General features: G+C 38.3%; 1 protein-coding gene across 1 annotated transcript in view; it reads left to right on the top strand.

Annotated features, from left to right (window-relative positions):
* Positions 1–331: 331 nt before the first annotated feature.
* The window catches only part of glceb (glucuronic acid epimerase b), a 60,040-nt gene continuing 44,312 nt past the window's right edge, over positions 332–16,059 (top strand). Inside the window, 1 exon segment of the mRNA XM_081357703.1 lies at positions 332–529. The gene's annotated coding sequence lies outside the window, so the exon portion shown is untranslated.

Raw genomic sequence — 16,059 nt, 5'->3', positions numbered from 1 at the left:
AGTTAATAGCCTGAGTTATGAGCTTGGCTTGCATAACAATACACTCGGGCCTGTCATACATGGTTTTGAAGTCTGGAAATGTCTCATATCTGCTTTTCGCCATTCCTGTGTTTGGTTTGGCAAAACTCTTTGACATATTACACACTGCGGTTCCCTCAGAGTCTCCTCAATCTTGCAAACAAATTAGAACAGAAGATTGAGCTCTAAATTACTCTAGATGTCGAGGATGTCAATCATATCGAACTGACCAATAATGCCGAACATGTCTTACCCCCGCTTTCTTATTGGACGACGTTTCTTGAGTATGATTGGTCAGTTCAGCGCCGTCAGTAGTGTTGTGATATCGCGATATTTCAGGCATATGTTCTCTCGCTGCAGCGCTGTAGCGGGCTGAGTGTGGGTGCTTGACTGCCAGTGGAGCCACCGTCTCTCTCTCAAGCGAACTGCAACCTGAGACATTGAGGCTCTGTTTACACTGCCTTTTAACTTTTGAAGGGCCCGAGGAACAGTGTGCTTAAATGTTTCAAAGGTAAGTGATTACTGCTTCTCTGCTTCTTGGAGAATAGGAGTGTTTTTGCTCATTTAGTTGCAGTGCTAACATGTCGACAGTGCGGTGCCTTTCAGTTGAGCACCAGGACTGCTAGCAGCTAGTCTCAGTCATTCTAGTTCGTTAAACTCTTAATTACTGAAAATCAATAAATGGCCAACTCTAGTTCCCATAGCAACATCACTGTACTCGTCCCTTTGACTGCATGTCCTTGCGACTCTCGGGGAATGTAAAGTTCCTGTAACTTACCCTTGCTAATCAGTGCTAGTGTGGAATAAACAGAGTTAAAGCTCACATTTGTGTGATGACAGTTCCGTAACATTGACAGAACAACAGAAATGAGCTCTTCTGTCTCTAACTGTTACAGGGTCTGTCCGTGTTTGTCTTGCGTGTACGTGGCTTGTGCTCGACTATCAGTGATCGGACAGTGCTCTCTCACTGATAATGAATCTTTGCCTCGTTTTGCCATATGGTTTTGTTTACAAGATAGTATAGATACATTGATAAGCACGTTCTGCTTGACTATCTGCTTAATGATAGTCACCGAAATGACAACAGTTATTTGTGCTTTTATCAGCTGAAGTGGTCCTTGGCATAGTGCAGAGATTAACGTTACATGTTGAATGAGCACATACCTGAAAATGAAATTACTATTATTATTTGATTACTATTGTATTATAAAGGTGTACACTGTACTGTTTTTATCATTAAAAAAAAAAAGTTTAGTCAATAAATCGAATTAAACTGACGTGTACATATGAGATAAAGACTTTAGACCTAGACTCTAGATCAGTCTTTTCCAAAAAAAAAAAAAAAAAAAATGTTTTATTCAACGTCAACATGCATTCGCCATGAGGGGACATCACATGACCAGCTCCAGTTGATAAGATAGATCATAGCAACTACATTAATAATACGTCTTCATGATGGCTGTGAAATACTTGATTCTGATTGGTCGATTGCGGTGAGATATTTTCCAATATTCGCTGTCGTTCACGATCCAGGAACTTATTTTAGTATTATATATATTGATATACTATATTGCGATGTTAAACTAGCCTCTATATTTTTAATTGTAATATTATTTTTAATTAACTATTAGTAGCTATTTTTAGGTCCTCATTTCTATAAGATTTTTTTTGTAATATTTATATTATTAACCATTTAACTATAAAAATAGATATTTTAGTACTTCAACTTGCACTTATTTCAGTTAGTTTCCTACATTTTCTACATCCTACAGACAACTTTTCTAATTTTCTTAAATTTTTTCCCATCTATATAATATTTATATTTTATTTTAATGTATTTCCACAAAAATTAGCATCGTAAATAGAACAACTTTTTAAAATATATTTTCACAAAAAATATATATATTTTATAAATGTAACACTATACTTTGTGTTATATTACTCTGGCATTAAATTACAAAAACAGTCAACACTGCTGCCGTGAGGTTTGTAAAACAGCTACTGAAGGAATGACTGTAAATTTGGCATCCTCCTCTCTTCTCACGGGTATAACCCATCTCTCTCTTTATTATTTCCTTCCGAGGAAATGCAATGGCAACTTTATTTTTTTGCTTTTGGAGGGAATGGGAATAATAATAGGCTATTTGCTATAGTCTCCATTGTAAATCTATAGAAGTTTAGACTTCTGTAGTTATATACTTAAGCCTTTCAACCTGAAAATGGTCCATAAAGTGCAAAACCATTCTGTCGAAAGGAGTCAGGTGTTGTAGTGAAGGACTTTTATAGCAAGAATGTTATGAATAGTTTTGTGAAATGTTTCAGATTGCCACTATAATAGCAGCTAGCACCCAATTTGTGAGTATGCATGCTGGGCTAACACTCTCATTTGTGCATGGCAGGCACCTGGAGCTGTAACAACTTGGCTGCGGTATGGGCTTTACATTAGCTAAGTGCTATCTGAAATGGCTACATGAATCGGTTATAGTTTCAGGGATCAGGTGTTTAAACTGGACAGAACGGAGTCATCATTTTGGGGCTGTGTGGAATTGGCAAATTGTCCATCTGATAGCCTCACTTGCAGAAAAGAGTCCACCAAGATAAGATTTGTGGAACTATTTTTTTTAGTTCTAGGTTGTGCCTGCTCTGCTGTCTCCAGAAAGAAACAAATAGATAGCCTATTCTGTGCTGCTCTTCTTAAAGTAGAGAGTCTGGAGTCACCACTCGGGTGTCAATGGGGCAGTAAAAAGTAGGTGAAGTCTTCATTTCACAAGTATGTGATGTAAACGTTGGGGTGGTTAATTTGTGATGTTGTGTTTTTCAACGAACTTTGAAATGTTTCTCTAGAATAATATCTGCATTTGTGTTGGTTAGTAGCAGTAGTGTGTTAAAAGCAAAATAAATGATTAAGTGATAATAATTGTGAGGGAAGAAAAGCTCCAGGTTTGCTGTGCTTGTTTGTAGGGCTGCACAATTTGGCCAAAAATGGTTGGCGCAAGTTGCGTTCCCAATGTTCCCATTTGCGTCAATGCACGTTATAAGCAACCCAAACTCAGAGCTGGTTCAAGATGGAGTTGCTCTGAGATGTTAAGAACACAGTACATTTATTTATTTATTTATTCACAGCCTTTTTTATTTGATAATCACACTAAGCCATATCACGATTTTGTTTTTATTTCAATTAATTGTGCAACACTAATAAGGAGGGAGAGTGTCCCTGACTTTGATAATGTGTCTGTACTGTAACCTGTAACTGAGGCAAACAATTCTCAATGGCTCTGTCACGTTCCACTGTCTCTGATCAGCTTTATCACATGCAGCACATTTGCACGAAGAAATGAATTAAAACAATCTAATTTCATTTTCTCACATAAGCATTTCAAGTCGGTCTCCTCTCATAACAAAACACCACCTTCAATTTTCCTGATCTCTTGCCTTACTTGTGTTTTTTTTTATCAACCTTTTATCACAACTTAACGAGATTACTTCAAACCCCCTATAGTTCAGTTTGATTAAGAGGCATATGATATTTTGTCACACTAATTATAGTGGAAGGTACATGGGAGAATTCTAGCCGATTTTGGCCAAGGGGGAAATTTGGAGCACAAAAGAGTATAGTAAGAAAAGAGGACAAGTAAATTGGCAAGAGCTCGAACTCATTATGAGTCCTGGTTTTCGAAAGGCCGCTGAGACTATGTTGGTGTTCAGCTTCTGTGGCTGCATTGTTATGTGGGTGGAGGAAGAAGACCTTCAGCTGTTCATAACAATAAAGCACTGTCATAATCATCATGGGGAAGTGTCTACATAAAGTCACTGCAGAGAATGCTTTCAGGCTACTATTCACTACTGTTAGTAGTATTCAGGCTTCAACATGAAAAGGCATTATTCACCTGTTATAAAAAAAGTAGTATGTTGATTTGGAAGGCATTGTGTGTGCCACTCAAGCTGACAGAGTCCGTTAATGTATGGTTCTCTGTGATACTGTTGTAAGCAAGCACATGGCCAGGGCCTCCTGTGGGGACTAATAACAGTCAAATATGGGAAGTCGGTCCCACTTGGCCCTTGGCTGGACACTTCCTGAGCCCTTGGACACAGGGGGCACTCGTAATTTGGATCACTTGGATGCTCTTGATGACTGGAAAGCTGGCCAAGGAATAGCCTAGTTCTGGAGCAGGCCCTCTGCCAGCATCGCTAATCCACCGCTGCCGCTCTCCCCCCACACAGGAAGGTTTAAAGGAAACTCGAGCGAAAGCTTGCTCTACCGAACTGGGACAGAAAACACTGAGTATGTAAAGGGCGCTAATGGATTTCAGGCATCCAAGATCAATAACACCAGGAGACAAAAGGTTTATGGCTTTCTTGTAACCAATATGCTAACTGTGTTGCTTGCTTTGAAATTGACATTTTTCTCAATTGAGGAATAGAAGGTTGTACTTCAGCTGTGTGTGTGTTCTTCTGTTTGTTTCCTATGAAAGATAATATCCATTATTTTTACAGAGGGTGTGTATTTTGAAGTAGGGGCCGCTTTTAAAAGATGAATTCACTTTCTTAATAGCTTTTTCATTTGCTGTATGTACAGATTGTGTGTTTTGTATAGTGAGATGCTCAATTCTTTTCATTGTTTTGTATCTTTTGCACCAATAAGCACACTGTTTAGACTTTTAAAGTAAAAATTTTGTCGGACGCAAGTAATTTGTCTTTTTGAGATTCAAATGATATAAGGCTGGAATACACTACACAGCTTTTGCCCAGATTTTTTCTTCAGTCTAGACAAGCTGACTCTAGTTATTGCTGAAAGTCAGAGCCAGTGTGCAGATTTAGAGCAGTCTAAGATTGATCGATTCTACAGAAAATAGCATAGTGTATGATGGGCAGTTGGGCACAGACTCTGTTTCCGTCCAGTCGCACGATATCAAACACGTTTAATATTTCAATATGGTTTTAGAACACATTTTTTTCATTTGCACGTCTCCTGGAAATGAGGCATATTTTTCTTGAACTTTTCTACATCTTGAAAGTCTGGTAGTGTGTGATACTCAGTTGTTTAGTGTATATAATAACCAAGTGTCATATATAATGACCAATGCAATCTACCAAGAGCAGCGCAAATTAGCGTCTGGTTTAAGACATGCTTTTTTTGGGCGTTAAATAATGGAGCAAATACCAGTAAATTGACTAGCGCAAAACCTTAGTAAATCACCTTGCATTATTCATTTAAATACTCTTTTCCCATAAATTTTGCGTCTGAAAGGGAAACTCCTGCACATGCATATGCAATAAGGTCAGCCGCGAAAAATAACCCTGTCCACACCATTTCAGCATCGTTTTTTCACTGCGTGTCTTTATTAGCCTAAATCCTGACAGAAGTTTTTTTTTATGCCAAAAGAGGGATTGCGCTAGCGCAAGGTGTTAGTAAATCTAGCTCATAGTGTGTTTAAAATTGGTTTTAAAAGTCATGGAGTCTATTCCAGCCTATGGTTGGACTGAAGTCATATCTGTTCATTTTTTGCGAATTTGGAATATCAGACCTAAATAATGGGACTGTAGTTTGGCTTCATCACACATGTATTCACATTAATGGGCTACAGTTGGCCGTACCATTGTGAGCTTTCTCTGATAGACACACTGTGTAATGTATTCTTAAAAAGACAGAACAATGCTGTTGCTTAATTAAAAGTACCGTCACTGGGGGAACTGGGTTTCATTTATTCTCTTACTCTGGTCAGCAAGAACAATAAACTTCGTCTTGACTAGCCCTCACTCTCATATCCCCTTTTCAAATATACATTGACAAGTCTTGATCTTAGTATTTCTCTCGGGCCGTCTTTTGTCCTTTTAGCTCTACAGCCAGTGTTAGCAGTCAATGCTGGATAATTTCTGTCTGTTTGGTGAATTACATTCATCTCATACCTTAAGGTCTGTTCTTAAAAGTCTTTTAAGCTCTATGTCTGAGGCCTTTAATGAAGCCGTTTTAGTGCAATGCTGCCTTGTTTTTTTTCTTTCAGATCTAGTTTGCTTCTCTTTGAAATACTGTCTTCTGTAGACCACAAATTGGTTGTTAGATTCCTGACTAAATTGCTGCTCAAGTGTAAAACAAGCCATTTTTTCTTTGTTTATTTTAAAATAAACATGCTCTGCAAGTTTTTCTATTGGTTTTCTGCTTTGTAGCCTAAATAAATAATAACAAAAAGTTTGTGTTGTGAGCTGAACTTGCAGAGGGACTGTAGACATCTCATATTTTGTGCTACATTACATACAGTATGTAAGTGTCATTCATGGTCCATGTGGATCATTAGAGGGGGTTTGTTTATCCTGGCAGTTGAGCCCCTTGCTGTGTCACCCGGGGCACCTCTAGCTCAGTTCGCTTCACAAACGCATCCATTCATATTTGAGTAATGCCAGACTGTCCTAACCTCAATAGTTCAAATCCCACCATCCATGCAACAGAATTTGGGCCCTGTCTACTCATCAAGAAAAACAGTATTTTAATAACAATACAGCTGGTGTTGTTCTTTCTCTTATCTATTGTTTTAGCTAATGAATGAACAAAGCAAACGGAGGGGGTGTCGGGGGGTCTAGCAATTTTTATTTGGCAAAGCAGCCACAAGCCAGACTTTATAAGTGCGTGCCAGCTTTGTGACGTTGTCAGAGTTATGGAGGTGATCAGACTGCACACACTGGGTTTTGATTGAGGAGTTCTCATTGGCCTGCTATGTTTCCTGCTGTCCAATAAGCTGTCAAGCTATTGACATGACTGTTGGACATGTCACACCCCACCTGCTCTGCTCTGCCACCCAGCTGAGATCAGATGCAAGGGTCTGGACCCTTCCCAAGCCTCTAATTCTTTACTCTCTTTAGTGATCCATATGGCTGGGCGATGTGTAAAAAATATTAGGGCCGTCACGATTCCCAGAGTAAATTCGAATACTGGATTTTTAAAAATCCTCGATTGTAATTAGTCGACTAATCGCACGTTTATAGTAATTTAATTACTTAAATATTGGAATATAGGCCTATGCCTTGCGCTCAAGCCCACTCAGAAAGATTGCCGCAAAGCACTGGCAAAAGTAATGATTATGAATGTGTCTGAAAAAATAGCAAGGAGACATTTTAATTGTTTATTAATCTAGTGTTTTCTGAGTCAGCGTTGGCTGCAAAGATGACGTTGACGATGCTGACCCGTCATCTCCGCAGTAGCCTGTGGACGCGCCTTTAGAGAGAAATGCACCTTTTATACGGTAAAACCTTACATAATCATAACGGATGATTTTTAGCATGCCCGGGAGCCACCATCATTGCGGAACATAAACAGTGTGACGAATCGACGCATTCCACGTAAATCTACGCCATCGATTACGTTGATGCATCGTTCTAGCCCTAGATTAATCTACATAATGTATACAGCGAAGACTAGGCAGTGCTGTTTTACATTTGATTATTAATTTTCTCTACCTGAAAATTACTGTTAGACCTGAAAAACTGAAAATCAGTGTTTATTTTATTTGTATGTTTGTTCTATTGTATTTATGCTATTGCTCGTAATTTTTATGATTTGTTCTTATTTTATTACTGTCAGTTTACTTTTCTTTAACAATATTTTATATTTTTATGAGTTAGGCTAGTAGTTTATAGTGTCACAACCTCATTTATTAAGGTTATGAGTCAAAAACAAACGAAGACAATAACTAGGCCTATTTTACTTATTACTTTATTACTTAATTTTATTTTGTGAGGAGAACTGTTGAAGAAAATTTAACCGAACACAATGTTAAGTTCATGGTGAAGGTGGACATTCTGATAGGGATTGTAAGAATGATTAATGCATGCTGATGCCACATAGCAATGTCTTGCACAAAAATAAAATGGATTTCATGATAATACGTTTCATTTCCTTAATTATAACATTTGTAGCACTGGTTTTAAACTGGTCAAAAACGGATAAGGTTATTTTTTTCATTCTGAAAATAAAAATAAATTTATTTAGAAATAGAAGTAATTTAAAAATGTTATTTGTGTAATTAAATTAAAAAAATATTTAGGCTGCAGTTAAAGTATAACGCTTCCGAGCATGCATGAGATATTTAAAGCATGCATGATATTAAAGTTTTTTGAGATTAGAGATTTAAGATTTAAAGCACCATAATTTCTTCATCTGCCTGCAACAAGTCAAGTCAAGTCAAGTCAACTTTATTTATATAGCGCTTTTCACAATACAGATTGTATCAAAGCAGCTTCACAGTATTAAATAAAATAGTACATCAGTGTTTGTTTCTGGTGTAAAACATCCACGTTTGGTAATGCTGATCAATAGCACTGTTGAATCGATTAATCAAATTAAGTATCCCCAACTGAGCAAGCCAAAGGCAACAGTGGCAAGGAACCGAAAAACTCCATCAGGTGACCTAATGGAGAAAAAAAAAACCTTGGGAGAACCCAGGCTCAGTCGGGGGCCAGTTCTCCTCTGGCGTTTATGAAGTAGAGACCGGATTTAACTGTAAGATTAAAATATTATATGAATGCCTGGCTGAAGAGATGCGTCTTTAATCTAGTTTTAAACTGGGAGAGCGAGTCTGAGCAACGAACAGTATCAGGAAGGCTATTCCAGAGTTTTGGAGCTAAATGTGAAAATGCTCTCCCTCCTTTGGTGGATCTGGATATCCTAGGTATGACCAAAAGCCTCGAATTTAGTGATCTTAAAGAGCGTGATGGATTATAGGGCGATAGAAGATCCGTTAAATAAACTGGAGCTAAGCCGTTTAGGGCTTTATAAGTCAGTAGCAATACCTTGTAATTAATACGGAACTTTATAGGTGACCAATGTAGTGATGATAAAATTGGTGTTATATGGTCAAACTTTCTTGATCTAGTAAGAACTCTAGCGGCGGCATTTTGGACTAACTGTAGCTTGTTTATTGAGGATGCAGGACAACCAGCTAATAAAGCATTACAGTAATCTAGTCTCGAGGTCATGAATGCATGAACTAACTTTTCTGCATCAGAAACTGATAGCATGTTACGTAACTTAGCAATATTTCTAAGTTGAAAAAAGGCTGTTTTTGTAACATATGAAATATGATTTTCAAAAGACAAGTTACAATCTAATATAACACCCAGGTCTTTTACTGTAGAGGATAAAGTAACAGGACACCCTACTATGTTAAAGTTGTATTGTAAGAGGTTTTGTGGGCGGTTTTTTGAACCGATAAGTATTACCTCTGTCTTATCTGGATTTAATAAAAGAAAATTGTGCGTCATCCAATCTTTTATATCTTTGTATACACTCTGTCAATTTGGATAATTTAGCGTTTTCATCTGGCCGTGATGAAATATATAGTTGAGTGTCATCAGCATAACAATGGAAACTAATTCCATGTTTCCTTATAATATTTCCAAGTGGCAGCATATATATTGAGAATAATAGAGGGCCTAACACAGATCCTTGCGGCACTCCATAGTTTACTGGAGTTATGATCGATTTTTCTCCGTTTAAATAGACAAAATGGTAGCGGTCAGATAGGTATGATCTGAACCAGCTTAATGCTTGTCCTTGAACACCGGTATAGTTTTGTAGTCGATCTAAGAGTATTGTGTGATCTATAGTATCGAACGCAGCACTAAGATCAAGTAAAACTAGTATTGAGATACAGCCTTGGTCAGAAGCTAAGAGTAAATCATTTGTGATTTTAACGAGCGCAGTTTCAGTGCTATGATGCGGCCTGAATCCAGACTGAAACTTTTCATAGGTGTCATTTTCTTGCAAGAAAGAGCCCAGTTGGGCAGACACAACTTTTTCTAATATTTTGGACATAAAAGGAAGATTTGAAATGGGTCTATAATTTGCTAGGTTATTTGGGTCTAATTGTGGTTTCTTAATGAGAGGTTTTATAACTGCCAATTTAAATGTTCTTGGAACATGACCTAAAGATAAAGACGAGTTAATAATATTGAGGAGAGGCTCTTCCACTATAGGTAACACTTCTTTCAATAGTTTAGTTGGTATGGGATCTAATAAACATGTTGTTGTTTTAGAGGAAATGATAAGTTTATTTAACTCTTTTTGTTCTATAGTTGTAAAGCACTGTAATTGTTCTTGCGGGGTGATAATCGAGGCTGAATTATAAGGCGCGATTGAAGATTGAACATTTACAATTGTGGATCTGATGTTTTCTATTTTCTCAGTGAAAAAATTCATGAAATCATTACTACTAAACTGTAACGGAATATTTTGTTCAGGTGACGCTTGTTTACTTGTTAGTCTAGCCACGGTGTTAAATAAGAACCTAGGATTGTTTTGGTTATTTTCTATTAGTTTGCGGAGGTGCTCAGCCCTGGCCGCTTTTAGGGCCTTTTTATAGCGTGACGTACTGTCTTTCCAAGCGATTCTAAAAACCTCTAAATTAGTTTGTATCCATTTACGCTCTAAATTACGGGTTTCTCTCTTTAGAACACGAGTAGTATTGTTGTACCATGGTGCTTTAATTTTCTCACTGACCTTTTTTAGTCTCATAGGTGCAACAATATCCAATTTTCCAGAGAGAATGGTGCTCATAGTGCTGGTTAGTTTGTCTAGTTCATCTGTTTGTTTAGGTTCAGGCAGCAGCTGAGACAGATCCGATAAGCAATTTGAAAAATTATCTATGGTGGATGGAAGGATTGTTCTACCTAATCGATAACGCGGCGCAGCATGATATATTACCGGGGTACGTAATATGCAAGTTACCATGTAATGGTCAGTTACATCATCACTTTGCGGAATGATATCTATATCGGTTGGATCGGTTCCATGTGATATAATTAAATCGAGTGTATGATTAAAACGATGAGTTGGTCCGGTAACGTTTTGCTTAACCCCAAAGGAGTTTAATAAGTCTATAAACGCAGCCCCTAACGTATCATTTTGATTATCTACGTGTATGTTAAAATCTCCAACAATTAATAATTTATCGACATTGACCAATAGATCTGAGAGAAAATTTGCAAATTCTTTTAGGAAATCAGCGTAAGGCCCTGGTGGTCTATATACGGTAGCCAAGGCTAAAGATAATAGGGATGTTTTTCTATCATCTAAGAGCGTAACATTTAGTACAAGTACTTCAAATGAAATAAACTTATAACCCGTTTTCTGAGTAACATTGAGAATATCTCTATAGATAGTTGCAATACCGCCGCCACGACCAATCAGACGGGGCTCGTGCTTATAGGAGTATCCTGATGGAGTAGACTCATTTAGACCGAAATAATCATTTGGTTTAAGCCAGGTTTCAGTAAGGCAAAGTACATCGATGCTATTATCTGTGACTATTTCATTTACAATAACTGCCTTAGGTGTGAGTGATCTAATGTTTAAAAGACCTAGCTTTAGAAATTGTTTTTGTTTACTAATAGCAACATTTTCTGTTTTAATAACAATTAGATTTTTCCTAGATCCTGCAGTAGATTTATTATTTGATCGCACTAAACGAGGAATAGACACAGTTTCTATGCAATGTTCTACACTAGTATTTATATCAGTTAATTTGGTGCAGCAGAGACTATGATTTGGACTTTTGGTTACTAGTCAAAAGGTATTTAACATTTTGGAGATGTTATCTGACAGAAGATCCGATCTGAATCTGTTTGGGTGTAAGCCATCAGCACGGTAAAGCCTAGGACGCTCCCAAAACAGATTCCAATTATTTACAAAGAGCAGTTTCTGCTCATTGCACCATGACGTTAACCATTCATTTAGCGCGAATAATCTACTAAACTTGTCATGTCCTAGACGGTACGTGGGAAGCGGTCCTGACACAATGATCGTTATATCAGGCGATGTGCTGCGTACCGTATCGATCAGATTCCTGAAGTCTTTCTTCAGAACTTCCGTCTGGCGCAGCCTGATGTCGTTCACTCCCGCGTGCAATACCAAAGTTCCGATGCGCTCGTTATCGTTCAGAATCTCGGGAACGCGAGCAGCGATTTCAGAAACACGAGCACCAGGAAAGCAGTGACTGTGCACCTTATTTTTACCTAATGTAGCATGGACGTGCCGAACAATGGAATCACCGATGATCACAGCATCGCATTCAGTTTCGCGAAGAGCGGAGAAGCGGTTTTGTGTGGATAACTCGAAAACCGGGAGGGTCGGAGAGGGTCTTGGTCTAGACCTGACTCGCGTCTTCCGCTGCGGAAATATCCAGGCTTCGTGGTGGCGTGTTGGAGCCGGAGTGAACGAGACCATGGCTGATCGCGACCTTGGCGCTCGGGACCGATGCCGAGTAACGCACGGAGTAGACGAGGTCGGAGTCAGCGGGTTAGTAACATTAATCTCTGATTTGTGAGCATCGGCGCGTGATGTTTCAAGAGCCAAACGCCGGTCTCTCAGCTCGGCCTGTCTCACTAAAAGGTCGTGGATCTGTTTCTCAACAGCTTCCAGCTCAGACTGTACCGCGTGCAGCTCAAATGTGTCCTCACCTGCACCAAAAGGTAGACTACATACATCTGATATATTCGCCATTTTGACAGATGGACAGTAAGTTAGCAACGACACTACCAGTGATGCTATCAATTAATACTAATTTCTGACAAACGTCTTAGATCTAATCCGTCTTTTTAGTGGTACGGGTGTAGAGTAGACGCACGATAGGTGAAAAATGTTTGTAAGTGAGTGTTGAGAAGACGCGTTCAGCCGTGATCCCCGGGAGTAACTTATAAGAGTATCCAGCGTTGGATCACTAACAGGCTTGAGACACGTCTGCTCAACAGTCCGCGTTGTAACTATGAGGTTTGAGCAGTAGTGCTTCTCAGTGAGGAAAAGTAGAAAATGTTTGTTGTAAGTAAGTTTAAAGAGTAAAATCAAGAATTATAAATCAAATCGATAGAGCTCCAAAGACAGCAACGCGTTCAGACGCGACGCATGCGCATTCGACAACAGAAAGCTATATGCAAAGCTATAGTACTGTGCAAAAGTCTTAGGCATGTTAATATCCCCAACACACACACACACACACACACACACACACACAGACACACACACACAAAAAAATGGTTTTAAGTCAGTTATTTATATCTTTTGCTGTAGTGTGTCAGTAGGAAATATCAGTTTACATTTCCAAACATTCTTTTTGCCATTAATTGTTATAATCCAGGGAGATTTCTGCATGCACAAGGAATCTGACAACAGCCAGGATGATCTGATCTCACCATCATCGAGTCCGTCTGTGATTACATGAAGAAACAGAAAAAACTGAGACAGACTAAATCCAGAAGAACTGCGGGAACGTCTCCGAGATGCTAGAAGAAACCTTCCTGCAAAGCTACAGTACTGTGAAAAGTACTGGCACTTGTGTTAAAATGCTGTAAAGTGAGAATGTTTTCAAAAATAAAATCACAAATTGAATTTATTTATGATTTAACTTCTATTACCTAATTCAAATCAATATATGGTGTAACGACCCTTTGCATTTAAAATGGCGTTTAAAATGGCTTTTGTCCAGGTACACTTGTGCATAGTTTTTCAGGTAGCTTTGCAGGAAGGTTTCTTCAAGCATCTTGGAGACGTTCCCGCAGTAAGTCTCCAAGTGCATACACAAATCTCACTGGATTATTACAATTAATGGCAAAAATAATGTTTGGAAATGTAAACTGATATCTCCTACTGACACACTACAGCAAAAGATACCTGCAATTTACACTTTAATGACGTGGGTGTCGTCTCTCATCGTCTTGTTGTCTTAGTCAGGGGAAAAAAGCTTGTCAACGAACATTTTTCGTCATAGTTTTCGTTAACGAAATTAACACTGGATCGAGCTGGTCGCTGCACAGCTGTTGTTGGTTTTTTTTTTGAACAAATTTGCTTTTTTTTAAACCAAAGTATATCACTTAAAAGAGTCTTGAAGATTTGAAGAGGTTTTTTTTTTCTTTAGAAAACATTGTACTTTTTCTGTTGTTTTCCAATTTTCAGCCAAGATATGTTGTCCTCGGACCTCCTACAAGGATCTACTTTCACGCCATGTCGCCTCTCAATAGTTTGCAGGTATGAAGAGAATAAGAATGCGAATGTCTATGAAAGACAAGGTGCAACTGTAGAGCTTTGCCTTGATCTTCAGCAAATATTGTGCTGGTGATTATCTTGAAGCTTCTTAAAATCCATCAAAGGCTTGTCACATGAGAGCTTCGTGTCTATGACAAGCACGAACCCTTTGATTTCAGATAATACAAAGAAAGTTTCACAAATCTGTAATGCAATTTTGATGTGCTAGATTTGATGTTGGCCTGTTTTGACTGAAAAGGCTGCATTTTTGAAAAGGACAGTTCTGTCCAGACACTGCTAGGCATTGTAAATTCAATTTTGTTATTGCACCTTTTTAACAATGCATGTTTTCTGAAAGCAGATTTAGAAAGATCAATGCTTTAAACCCCCAGTGACAGTAGCAAAATAACTCCCTTCCTTCCTATATTATCTATCCTCTGGATGATACTTATTTGTCCTTTATAGTTCTAGCCATATAATTAACAGACTATGGCTATAAAGAGTACTGGAGGAAAGCTTTGAAGTCTTATAGTGTTATTTAAGGGATGCAGAACGTAGATGAAGGATCTCCACACACTGTTTAGGTCTCACAAACACCTCTTGAACCAATTCATTTAGAGAGTCAGTTAAATATAGTTAAGTATAGTTTATATAACAAAATCCTGTCCATTTTACATTTTTAACAGGCAAACTATTCAACCACAACTATATCAAAAAAGTCTACAAGAACTGATGACATTATCCAAGATATTAGTGCATTGAATAGACATAAGATCACATTTAGCAGCAGAATAAAGATACTGATCTCAAAAATCTATTTAGCATTTCCTGAGTCCCTCAGTGTCTGCAATAAGACTGTCTTGTGATAATTGCTAAAGATTTCATATGAATTCAGGTGTCCTTGTTTCTAAACTTCTATTTATAAAGTTTGGCAGTTAAACAGACTTTTTCCACAGGGAGAAGCAATGCTTTTTTACAGTGCCTCACAGGGGCTTTCGGAAAAATCCCTTCAAATTGCACAGCTCAATCATCTGCACTTATTTGCCCATCTCTCTGCATGCATAATAGCTCTTTTTTAAGCGTCCTTTGTGCTGCTTTGTCGTCTTTGGCTGATGGAGTGCTTCGAGGTCAAGAGAACCACTATTTATCAGGCCTTCTTTAGTGAAACCTATAGGAGTGTTCTTGAAAAGCACATTTAGCAAGCACTTTGAAGCTATGCTTAAATGGATCCCTGAGCCTGCTGCCTGCCTAAAAGAAAGTCCTGTTTCATGAGGTCCATGTATTGGCCTGTTTGCAAGCCTTCGGTCTTTTGCAGAGAAGAGGAACAGTTAGCTCTAGGGGTCTAAAGGGCTTTGGGCAATGTCCAGGCCATTTTTGAGTGTCGGTCGGCTTAGTGTTCTGCAGCGTTGGCTATAGTCGGATGAATCGGCGGTGGAGCTTGTCAGTGAGAGAGATCACTCTGATTGGCTGTTCACCTTAGCCAATCAGCACACGAGAAAAAAATCGGAACTGACGAAAGCAAACAAAAGACGGAGTAAAGAGAGAACACAGTACACTTGTCATTCTTGTCATTTCATCTCATTTGAAAGGTGATTTTTAAAGGAGAACTCCGGTCAATTTTAACATTGAGCTCATTTTTTTGTACATTTGGAGTGCTGTCAATACAGAGAACAACGACAAAAATCGGTGTTGCCTACACCTTAAATAACATCATTTTTATACATATCTTTCACATCTACTGCAGTCAGATTCACCCGTGTTCACTCTGAAGGAATCACTCACATTGACTGTGCACTTGTAATGACACATCAATGATGTTAAGAGGCTAAAAGCAGGTTTAAAACTTGCCCCATTGAAGTCAACAGGGTGCAAATTTTAAAAATAGAATAACTCGGTGTAGGCAACACCGATTTTTGTCGTTGTTCTCTGTATTGACAGCACTCCACATTTACAAAAAAATGAGCTCAATGTTAAAATTGACCGGAGTTCTCCTTTAATAATAACATGGCTTTTTGGAATCAAGATGTCGAAGCTAC

Source organism: Scardinius erythrophthalmus (genome assembly GCF_964197995.2).
Source record: "Scardinius erythrophthalmus genome assembly, chromosome: 2".
Taxonomy (NCBI): Eukaryota; Metazoa; Chordata; class Actinopteri; order Cypriniformes; family Leuciscidae; genus Scardinius; species Scardinius erythrophthalmus.
Note: the sequence above shows the minus strand (reverse complement) of the source record. Positions and strands in the feature narration are given on the sequence as shown.